Source organism: Heptranchias perlo, chromosome 35 (genome assembly GCF_035084215.1).
Source record: "Heptranchias perlo isolate sHepPer1 chromosome 35, sHepPer1.hap1, whole genome shotgun sequence".
Taxonomy (NCBI): Eukaryota; Metazoa; Chordata; class Chondrichthyes; order Hexanchiformes; family Hexanchidae; genus Heptranchias; species Heptranchias perlo.
Window position 1 is genome coordinate 16810432 of NC_090359.1, and position 12191 is coordinate 16822622.

Genomic DNA, 12191 nt, shown 5'->3' on the forward strand with positions numbered 1-12191 from the left:
TCAATAACACCCAACTAATCAATAATCAATCGCTCAACAAATCACAGCAATCAATCAATAACACCCAACTAATCAATAATCAATCACTAAACAAATCACAGCAATCAATCAATAACACCCAACTAATCAATAATCAATCACTAAACAAATCACAGCAATCAATCAATAACACCCAACTAATCAATAATCAATCACTAAACAAATCACAGCAATCAATCAATAACACACAACTAATCAATAATCAATCACTAAACAAATCACAGCAATCAATCAATAACACCCAACTAATCAATAATCAATCACTCAACAAATCACAGCAATCAATCAATAACACCCAACTAATCAATAATCAATCACTAAACAAATCACAGCAATCAATCAATAACACACAACTAATCAATAATCAATCACTAAACAAATCACAGCAATCAATCAATAACACCCAACTAATCAATAATCAATCACTCAACAAATCACAGCAATCAATCAATAACACCCAACTAATCAATAATCAATCACTAAACAAATCACAGCAATCAATCAATAACACCCAACTAATCAATAATCAATCACTCAACAAATCACAGCAATCAATCAATAACACCCAACTAATCAATAATCAATCACTAAACAAATCACAGCAATCAATCAATAACACCCAACTAATTCACAAGGATGATACCAGAACTGAGAGGATGGAGTTATCAGGAAAGATTGAACAGGCTGGGGCTCTTTTCTCGAGAAAGGAGAAGGCTGAGGGGTGACCTGATCGAGGTCTTTCAGATAATGAAAGGGTTTGATCGGGGAGATGCAGAGAAAATGTTTCCGTTTGTGGGGGAGACCAAAACAAGGGGTCATCAATATAAGATAGTCACTAATAAATGCAATTGGGAATTCAGGAGAAACCTCTTTACCCAAAGAATTGTAAGAATGTGGAACGTGCTGCCACAAGGAGAAGTTGAGGCAAATAACATCGATGCATTTAAAGGGCAGCTAAAGAAACACATGAGGGAGAAAGGAATAGCAGGTTATGCTGATCGGGTTCGATGAAGAGGCTCGTGTGGAGCACAACCGCCGTCATAGACCAGTTGGGCCGAATGGCCTGTTTCTGTGCTGTACATTCTATGTAATTCTATGTAAATTAACGGCACACATGCGCAGTGTGACCGTCACGCAAACATGGCCGTCACGCGGTGGATGACGCCACAATCCTTTCTGTGGCATCATGGGTCCCGTGATTGGCGGATTCTCACCTGGATTCAGGGTCAGAGGTTACAGACCGTCTCCATCCTCCACTCAGCGCTAAAGAGCCCAGTCGATGAACCCTGACTCAGGGCCCTGACCCTGGAGATCGGCCCGAGGCCTCTTAAAGGGCCCTGCAGCGGCCTAGATTCGAGAGATGGGAAATGTGATTAGAGGGCAGGGAGGCCCCGGATAGGGGGAGGAGGGATCTTGCATTTCTCCAGCGCCTTTCACATCCTCGTGTCCCAAATCTTCGCAGCCAATCGGGGGCTTTGGAAATAATGTCACTGTTGTAAAGTAGGCAACCATTTCTTGCACAACAAGATCCCACAAACAACAACGTGATAATGACCGGATAATCTGTTTTAGTGATGTTGGTTGAGGGATAAATATTGGCCAGGACACTGGGGAGAATTCCCCTGCATTTCTTCCAAATAGTGTCATGGGATCATTTACAATCACCTGAGGGGGCAAACAGGGCCTTGGTTTAATATTCCATCTGAAAGACGGCATCTCCGACAGTGCAGCACTCCCTCAGTACTGCACTGGAGTGTGAGCCTCGATTTTGTGCTCAGGTCTCTGGAGGGGAGCTTTAACCCACAACCTTTATGATTCTAGAGTTGAGAGAGTGATACAAATGAGCCAAGGCCGACACCGAGTACTTCAGAAGGGTCGTTAATTCTTCCGTCCCATAACACGATGTGACTTTCTTCCAAAGGAGAATTCGTGCCTGAACTTCCAGGAGTTTTGAGGAAAACCGCACCGGATTTGAACAATCTGCTGGAAAATACTTGAGGCCGACTGGAAACCTCTTTGGATGTTCACACGGCCGGGAGGCACCAAGACAATTCGATGAGACTGTGAAGGATGTCAAGTGAAATCAGGGACATGGCGAGCAACGGTGTGAAGGTAACTGGGGGATCCCCGGGGTAATGTCCAGTCTGTTCAGGTGGGCCGTTTAAAAGGAAATGGAACAGTGCGGGGAGAAAGTTGTCTGGGGACCGGAAACAGAGGGTCCGGGTTAATGGGAGTTGCTGAGATTGGAGAAGGGTTGGAAGTGGTTACCCCAGGGGTCAGTGCTGGGCCCACTTTTACTCTCCGTATTTATGGACTCTTTGGAATTACATAGAATTTACAGCACAGAAACAGGCCATTCGGCTCAACTGGTCTGTGCTGGTGTTTATGCTCCACACGAGCCTCCTCATACCTCTCTTCATCTGTCCCTCTCTGTATATCCTGCTATTCCTTTCTCCCTCATGTACTTACTGAGCTTCCCCTTAATTGCATCTATGCTGTTTGCCTCAACTCTCTGTGTTAGCAAGTTCCACATTCTAACCACTCTCTGGGTAAATAATTTCCTTCTGAATTCCTTCCTGGATTTATTAGTGACTATTTTATTTTCATGGTCTCCCCCACAAGTGGAAACTTCTTTTCCACCTCGACCCTATCAAACCCTTTCATAATCTTAAAAACCTCTATCAAGTGCCCCCCCGCATCAGCCTTCTCCTTTATAGAGAAAAGAGCCCCAGTCTGTTCACTTTTTCCTGATAGGTGTAACTTCTCGGTTCTGGTATCATCCTAGTAAATCTTTTTTGCACCTTCTCTGGTGCCTCTGTATCATTTTTATATGAACCCAAGTGCCTTGTTTGCTTTTTTAATGCCTTATTAACCTGCTTTGCTACTTTTAATTATTTGTGTCCCTGTACCCCTAAATTCCTTTGCTCCTCTACCCCATTTAGACTCTTATTATCCAAGCAGTATGCGGCCTCCTTATTCTTCCGACCAAAATGTACCACCTCACACTTATCTACATTGAAATTCATTTGCCAATTACACGTCCATTTTGCAAATTTATTAATGTCTTCCTGTATTTTGTCATAGTCCTCTTCAGTATTAACGATACCTCCCAATTGAGTGTCGTCAGCAAATTTTGAAATTGTACTCCCGATTCCTGAGTCCAAATCATTTATGCAAATGGTGAACAACAGTGGTCCCAGCACCGATCCTTGTGGAACACCACTTCCCACCTTTTGCCAATCTGAGTAACTACCTTTAATCCCTACTGTCTGTTTTCTGTTTTGTAGCCAGCTTGCTATCCATTCTGCTACCTGTCCCCTGACTCCACAAGCTCTGACCTTGGTCATGAGTCCACTATGCGATACCTTATCGAAGGCCTTTCAAGGTTTTCTTTTACAGATATTTATTCACTTCCTTTTTAAATTCTGCTTCCCTCGGTGTTTCTGGTCGGACATTCCATTGTCCGAACAACCCTCTGCATCAAAAAGAAAACCAACCTCTCACTTCATTCTTTTGGTCTTAATTTGATGCCCTCCAGTTACCGACTCACAAACTGGTGGAAATAGATTTCCCTCATTACTTTATCAAAACCCCCTCATAATTTTGATCCCCACTCTCAGATCTTATTTAAACTTCTCTGCTCTCATGAAAAGTTATGTGAAGACTCTCATCCTTGGGATCATCTTAGTGAATCTCTTCTGCCCCTCTCCATGGCCGCGACATTCTTACTAAAGTAATGCACCAAAAACTGGACACAATATTCTGACTGTGGCCGAACCAATGATTTGTCCAGGTGTAGCATTAACTCTTTCCTTTTATACTCTATGCCCCTATTTATAAATCCTAGGATCCCATGGGGGTTTTTGTAAAGCAGCTTTATCAACTTGTCCCCCCACTTTTAAAGATTTGTGTATCTGAATCACTAAATCTCTCTGCTCCTCTACTCCTTTTACAGTTTTACAGTATAGTGTCTATTTCCTCTCCTTATTCTTCTCACCTCACATCTCTCCCCATTAAATTCCATCTCACATCTACCTGTCCAATCTCCTCACCTGTCTGCCTCCTCCTGAAGTTGTTGACAATCATCTTCATGGTTAATCTCACTCCTTATCTTTGTGGCAGCTGTGAAGGTCCAGATCATTTCTATCCACAGATATTGAGAAAAGCAATGGTGCCAACACTGACCCCGGGGATCGCCACGGTTTGAACCCTTCCAGTGCAAGAAACATCCGTTAACCACAACTCTCAATTTTCTGTCCTTTACCCATCCCCTCTCTCTCCCTCTCTCTCATTTCTCCTCTCCAACTTCTCATATTTCTATCCCTGAGTTCTCATACACAAACAGACTCTCTTCCCCTTTCCTCTCTTTCATACACACAGACTGTTTCTCTCCCTTGTCTCCCGTATCCTCTCTTTTCCTTTCTCACTCTTATATACACACACCATGGGGTCAATTTTAGGATGGCCGAGCGAGTGCATTCGTGGCGGGGGGGTTCCTAAAATTGGGGAATCCCGTAGCGGGTCCGGAGCCCGGCTCCAACCTGCCCACTTCTGGTTTCCCCAATGACGCGAATCGGTGCGTGCGCAGCCCCCGCATGTGGGCCTCCCACCGCAAATTAAAGCCGGCGGGATGACAGTTTAGATAGTTAGGGAGGTACTTGAGGTCGTTGACACACCTCATTGGGAAGAGATTTTAGCAGGGATGTGATTTTGGACTCTCCTCAGCGTGTTTCCAATGCTGTGGGAAACACTCCCTGTTGTTGCACACATGTTTCAGTCAGCAGCCATTGGGAGATGCAGAGGATTCCTTGACAGTCGGGGGGAATACCTCATTCATTGCAGCAGGGCACTCTGTCACCTCAGACAAAGTTTTGTCTGCCACACCATTGTCTCCACACTCAAAATTATTACATCATACCCTAAACTCTGCTGTCCAAACACATTTACCTACTTTGCGGACCCCCTCACACTCACAGCGTCAGGGTGGGGGTGGGGGGTTCCATAGCTGCATTCATCACTCCATTGGAGGACGAGCAACATCACCAGCCTCGCCAGGCACGCCGTCCACCTCTGCCACATGGAGCTACACAACACAGTGCTGCGCAACAGGCACCTGCACAAAGTAGTCATGCAACTGCACAGACACCCACTGTAGGGTGACCGAATGGGTGACATCAAGTGTGTTTATGGAGAACCTCGTGAAAGGGCCTTATTGGACAAGCCAGTCAGGAATGGCCAAGATGTAGCAGTAGTGATGACAATATAATATGTAATGTGAGTTGATCAGAAATCAAATGTAAGTAAAAACCATGACAAACCCTCAAACATCCTTGTGCATCCCCTTCATGCTCACGACACGTTTGCCTTATGCTTCCTGCTACACATACGTGATACATGCCCTATAGCTGCAGCACAGGTAGTGGCAGGTGGGGCAAGACTGACCGTGAAAGAGATGCATGAGAGGGTGAGTATGAGACAGAGCCATGAGATTGTTTACGGATTGGGTTGAGTGGTAGTGGTGAGATAAATACTGGGGAAGTGAGGAAGTGCATGTAAGATGAGGATGAGGGTTCAGTGGGTGTGAGGAGTGATGTGATTGAGAAGTGTTGGCAGTACAGAAGGAGTTGTGGGGTGGTGGCGGTGATGTGGCAGACGGAGTGTAGGGGAATGAGTAAGAGTACTCACTTCGGCTGACCTGGTTTGGTCATTGAAGCGCCTCCTGCACTGTGTGCAGGTGCGTGATATGTTGGTGGTGCTGGTCACCTCCTCTGCTACCTTGAGCCAGGCCTTCGTGGTGGCAGAGGCAGGCCGCTTTTTCCCGTCCGCTGGGTGGAAGATCTCCCTCCTCCACCTCCTCCTCCTCCTCCTCCCCCCATCCAGTCAGATCTGGAGTGAGGCATCATTAAACCTGGGAGCAGCCTTCCCCCTGGGCTTTCCAGCACGAAACCTAGAAGCCAAGGTAAGTTGCTTCAATTTACTTACGACCACGTGCCAAACCCACATATTTCACTGGGCGGGTTACCCACGCGCCCAGTCGACCCCCCACTGCCAACCCACCTCCCTTCTAATATCGGGCCCCATATCTCCCTCCCACCCTATCTCTCAGACTCTCCCTCATCCACATCCAGACTCTCTGAGAGTCTGTCTCACAGACTCACTCCCTCATGCACAGACTCTCTGAGACTCACTCCCTCATACACAGACTCTCTGAGACTCACTCCCTCATACACAGACTCTCTGAGACTCACTCCCTCATACACAGCCTCTCTGAGACTCACTATCTCACACTGTTGTACTCAGGTCCTTGGTCTCCTCTTTTCGACACAGATTCTCTCTCCCATGTCTTGCACAGACACCTCGGGGGATGATTTTAAACCCCAAGAATCGGCTGGTTGGGGATTGGTGGGAGTTGAAAATAGTTGTTTTTTTGGGTCGCAACCGCAACATTTTCGGACTTTGCATCCCCAATGGGAAGCCTGTACTTTTACACGCTGACGCTAAACCCAGAAATAAAGCCGAGTTGTGGTCACGACCCAAAAAACTACTTTCAACACCCACCCGCCCCCAACCCACCCATTCTTGGGGTTTAAAATCACCCCCCTACTTTCAACCTACTTTCATACACCCTGACTTGTTCTCCCCTTCGCTCTGACACACAAGCTCTCTGTCCCTTCTTTCACTCATACACTGTCTCTCCTTCTCTCTCAGATTCTGCCTCCTCTTTTCTCTCTCTCTCACACACAGACTCTCTCTCCACCAATTCCATTATACACACAGACTCTCTCTCCACCAATTCCATGATACACACAGACTCTCTCTCCACCAATTCCATTATACACACAGACTCTCTCTCCACCAATTCCATTATACACACAGACTCTCTCTCCACCAATTCCATTACACACACAGACTCTCTCTCCACCAATTCCATTATACACACAGACTCTCTCTCTCCACCAATTCCATGATACACACAGACTCTCTCTCCACCAATTCCATGATACACACAGACTCTCTCTCCACCAATTCCATTACACACACAGACTCTCTCTCCACCAATTCCATTATACACACAGACTCTCTCTCCACCAATTCCATTATACACACAGACTCTCTCTCCACCAATTCCATTACACACACAGACTCTCTCTCCATCAATTCCATTATACACACAGACTCTCTCTCCACCAATTCCATTATACACACAGACTCTCTCTCCACCAATTCCATTACACACACAGACTCTCTCTCCACCAATTCCATTACACACACAGACTCTCTCTCCACCAATTCCATTATACACACAGACTCTCTCCACCAATTCCATTATACACACAGACTCTCTCTCCACCAATTCCATTATACACACAGACTCTCTCTCCACCAATTCCATTATACACACAGACTCTCTCTCCATCTTTTCTGTTATCTGTGCCCATCTCTCCCGCAACCCCAGGACCCGATGGTTTCCATCCCAGTGTAGGTGAGGAAATTGTTGATGCTTCAAGATCTTCCAAAACTCTCTTGATTCAGGAATTGTTCCCTTGGATTGGAAAACTGCCAATATAACTCCATTGTTTAAGGTTAGGGGAAATAAACTAGGAAGTTACAGACCTATGAGTCTAACATCAGTAGTGGGGAAGTTACTAGAATCTCTTGTTAGGGACAGAGTGACTGAGCATTTGAACAAATATGAGCTGATCAGAGAAAGCCAGCATGGATTTGTAAAGGGTAAGTCATGTTTAATGAACCGAGTTGAGTTTTATGAGGCGGTAACAAAAGTGGTAGATAAAGGAGTCTCTGTTGATATTTAAATAGACTTCCAGAAGGCAATCAACAAGGTTCCACATGAGAGAAAGTTAACTAAAGTGAGAGCGCGTGGGATTGGTGGCAACTCATTGGCTTGGATAGGGAATTGGTCAGGAGGTAGCAGACAGAGTAGGGATAATGGGTATGTACTCAAATTGTCAGGATGTGTCTAGTGCTGTCACTCAGGGATCTGTACTGGGGCCTCAGCTTTTCACTGTATTTATAAATGACTTGCATGAAGGAATACAGAGCCGTATATCTAAGTTTGCTGATGACACTAAGTTAGGTCGCACTTAATAATGCAGATGGGAACAGAAAGTTGCAAAAGAACATTGATAGATTAAGCGAATGGGCAAAATGGTGGCAGATGGAGTTCAACGTGGGAAAGTGCAGTGTCATCAATTTTGGCCCTAAGAAAGATAGATCAGAGTATTATCTAAATGGTGAGAAGCTGGGAACTGGATGGGCAGAGAGATTCAGGGATCCAAGTACGAAAATCACTAAAATCTAGCGGACAGGTATTAAAAATAATTCAAATGTTTGCCGTTATCTCAAGAGGGCTGGAATTCAAAGGGTTGGAAGTTATGTTATAGCTGTTGAGTGCTCTGGTTAGACCCCATCTGGAGGACTGCATTCAGCTCTGGGCAGTGCACCTCAGGAAGGATGTATTGACCTTGGAGTGGGTGCATTGCAGATTCACCAGAATGATACCGGACCTAAAAGGGTTAATATTGAGGACAGGTTATATAGATTAGGCCTGTATTCTCTTCAGTATAGAAGATTATGGGGTGATCTAATTGAGGTGTTTATGATGATCAAAGGAGTTGATGGGGGAGATAGAGAGAAACTATTTCCTCTGGAGGGGAGCGGGGCAGGCGGGGAGTCCAAAACAAGGGGTCATAACCTTTAAATTAGAGCTAGGCCGTTTAGGGCTGATGTCAGAAAGCATTTCTTCACATAAAGGATGGTGGAAATTGGGAAATCTCTCCACCAAAAAGCTGTTGAGGCTGGGGGTCAATTGAAAATGTCAAAACTGAGAGTGATAGATTTTTGTTAGGCAAGAATATTAAGGATTATGGAACTGATGCGTGTTTTTTTTTATTCGTTCATGGGATGTGGGCGTCGCTGGTGAGGCCGGCATTTATTGCCCATCCCTAATTGCCCTTGAGAAGGTGGTGGTGAGCCGTCTTCTTGAACCGCTGCAGTCCGTGTGGTGAAGGTTCTCCCACAGTGCTGTTAGGAAGGGAGTTCCAGGATTTTGACCCAGCGACAATGAAGGAACGGCGATATATTTCCAAGTCGGGATGGTGTGTAACTTGGAGGGGAACGTGCAGGTGGTGTTGTTCCCATGTGCCTGCTGCTCTTGTCCTTCTCGGTGGTAGAGGTCGCGGGTTTGGGAGGTGCTGTCGAAGAAGCCCTGGCGAGTTGCTGCAGTGCATCCTGTGGATGGTACACACTGCAGCCACATGCGCCGGCGGTGAAGGGAGTGAATGTTTAGGGTGGTGGATGGGGTGCCAATCAAGCGGGCTGCTTTGTCCTGTATTGGTGTCGAGCTTCTTGAGTGTTGTTGGAGCTGCACTCATCCAGGCAAGTGGAGAGTATTCCATCACACTCCTGACTTGTGCCTTGTAGATTGTGGAAAGGCTTTGGGGAGTCAGGAGGTGAGTCACTCGCCGCAGAATACCCAGCCTCTGACCTGCTCTTGTCGCCATGGTATTTATATGGCTGGTCCAGTTAAGTGCCTGGTCAATGGTGACCCCCAGGATGTTGATGGTGGGGGATTCGGCGATGGTAATGCCGTTGAATGTCAAGGGGAAGTGGTTAGACTCTCTCTTGTTGGAGATGGTCATTGCCTGGTAGATGGAGTTAAGATACAGGTCAGCCATGATCTAATTGAATGCTGGAACAGGCTTGAGGGGCTGAATGGCCTCCTCCTGTTCCGATGTTTAAACCCCTCCAATCAGGTTTCCACTCCTGCTGCAGCACTGAAACGGCCCTCACAAAGTCACAAATGACATCCTATGTGAGTGTGACCATGGTGAACTATTCCTACTCATGCTTCTTGACCTGTCTACAGCCTTTGACACGGTTGACCACACCATCCTCCTCCAATGCCTCTCCTCCATTGTCCAGCTGGGTGGGACTGCCATTTTCTGGTTCCATTCCGATCTATCCAGTCAAAGCCAGAGAATCGCCTGCAATGGCTTCTCTTCCCACTCCCGAACCGTTACCTCTGGAGTCCCCCAAAGATCTATCCTTGGCCCCCTCCTGTTTCTCATCCATATGCTGCCCCTTGGTGACATCAACCGAAAACACAATGTCCGATTCTTCACGTAAACTGACAACACCCACCTCTACCCCTAAACTTTGAAGGGTAGTGAACAGTGAGGAGGATAGTGATAGACTTCAAGAGGATATAGACAGGCTAGTGGCGTGGGCGGACACGTGGCAGATGAAATTTAACGCGGAAAAATGCGAAGTGATACATTTCGGTAGGAAGAACGAGGAGAGGCAATATAAACTAGAGGGCACAATTCTAAAAGGGGTACAGGAACAGAGGGATCTTGGGGTTTATGTGCAAAAATTGTTGAAGGTGGCAGGGCCAGTTGAGAAAGCGGCTAAAAAAGCATACGGGATCCTGTGCTTTGTAAGTAGAGGCATAGAGTACAAAAACAAGGAAGTCATGATGAACCTTTTATAAAATACTGGTTCGGCCACAACTGGAGTATTGTGTCCAATTCTGGGCACCGCACTTTAGGAAAGATGTGAAGGCCTTAGAGAGGGTGCAGAAGAGATTTACTGGAATGATTCCAGGGATGAGGGACTTTAGTTTCTTGGATAGACTGGTGAAGCTGGTGCTGTTCTCCTTGGAATAGAGAAGGTTGAGAGGAGATTTGATAGAGGTATTCAAAATCATGAAGGGTTTAGACAGAGTAGATACAGAGAAACTGTTCCCATTGGCAGAAGGGTCAAGAACCAGAGGACATAGATTTAAGGTGATTGGCAAAAGAACCAAAGGTGACATGAGGAAAAGCTTTTTTACACAGCGAGTGATTAGGATCTGGACTGCACTGCCCGAGGGGGTGGTGGAGGCAGATTCAATCATGGCCTTCAAAAAGGAACTGGATTAGTACTTGAAAGGAAAAAAAATTCAGGGTTACGGGGATAGGGCGGGGGAGTGGGACTAGCTGGATTGCTCTTTCATCGAGCCAGCGTGGAATCGATGGGCTGAACGGCCTCCTTCCGTGCTGTAACCTTTCTATGATTTGATGACACCTCATAGAATCACAGCATCATAGAATGGTGACAGCGCAGAGGAGGCAATTTGGCCCATCGAGCCAGTGCCGGGTCTTTGTAAGAGCAATCCAGTTAGTCCCATTCCCCCGCTCTTTCCCCGTAGCTCTGCAATTTTTTTTACCTTCAAGTATTTATCCAATTCCTTTTTGAAAGCCACGATTGAATTTGCTTCCAACACCCTTTCAGGCAGTGCATTCCAGATCATAATCACTCGCTGCATTAAAAAAAAGATTTTCCTCATGTCGCCTTTGGTTCTTTTGCCAATCACCTGATATCTGTGTGCACTGGTCTCAACCCTTCCGCCAATGGGAACAATTTCTCTTTCTCTAAACTTTTCATGATTTTGAACACTTCTATCAAATTTCCTCTCAACCGTCTCTGTTCCAAGGAGAACAACCCCAGCTTCTCCAGTCTATCCACATAACAGAAGACCCTCATCCCTGGAACCATTCCAGTAAATCTTTTCTGCACCCTCTCGAAGGCCTTCACATCTTTCCGAAAGTGCGGTGCCCAGAACTGGAAACAATACTCCAGTTGTGGTCGAAGCAGTGTTTTATAAAGGTTCATCATGACTTTGTTGCTTTTGTACTCCTAATGTATAAATGGAGGCATAATGAGGTTTCTCACCTCTCCATGTTGGGCTAATCGGACGCCACGAAACCCACCACCGTGAAACCAACAACAGGCGCGTATGCAGCGGGGTGGGGTCACGTTCCCTGTTATTTCATTTTTAACCCCCCCCCCCCCCAAGTCATGACTGGGGTGGGGGTGCGGTTCGGGGCGTGGGGGGGTGGCAGCGTTTGGAGTTGATATCGAGGGGGGACGTGGGGGTGTTAATATCGAGGGGTGGGGGTTAATATTGAAGGGGGAGGTGGGGGCGTTAATATCGGGGGGAGAGGCCGTGGCGGGGGTCTTATATTGCGCTGGGCAGTCGGGGGTTTGATATCGGGGGGAGAGGCCGTGGCAGGGGTTTAATATCGGCGGGGCAGGCGGGGGTTTAATATCGAGGGGTGGGGGTTAATATCGAGGGGGTAGTTAATATCGGG

The 12191-nt window shown here is 46.5% G+C and overlaps 1 protein-coding gene across 1 annotated transcript in view; it reads left to right on the forward strand.

Annotated features, from left to right (window-relative positions):
• The window catches only part of LOC137302142 (CD209 antigen-like protein C), a 48406-nt gene that overhangs the window by 460 nt on the left and 35755 nt on the right, over positions 1-12191 (forward strand). Inside the window, exon 2 of the mRNA XM_067971813.1 lies at positions 1961-2151. The gene's annotated coding sequence lies outside the window, so the exon portion shown is untranslated. The remainder of the gene's footprint in view (positions 1-1960; positions 2152-12191) is intronic.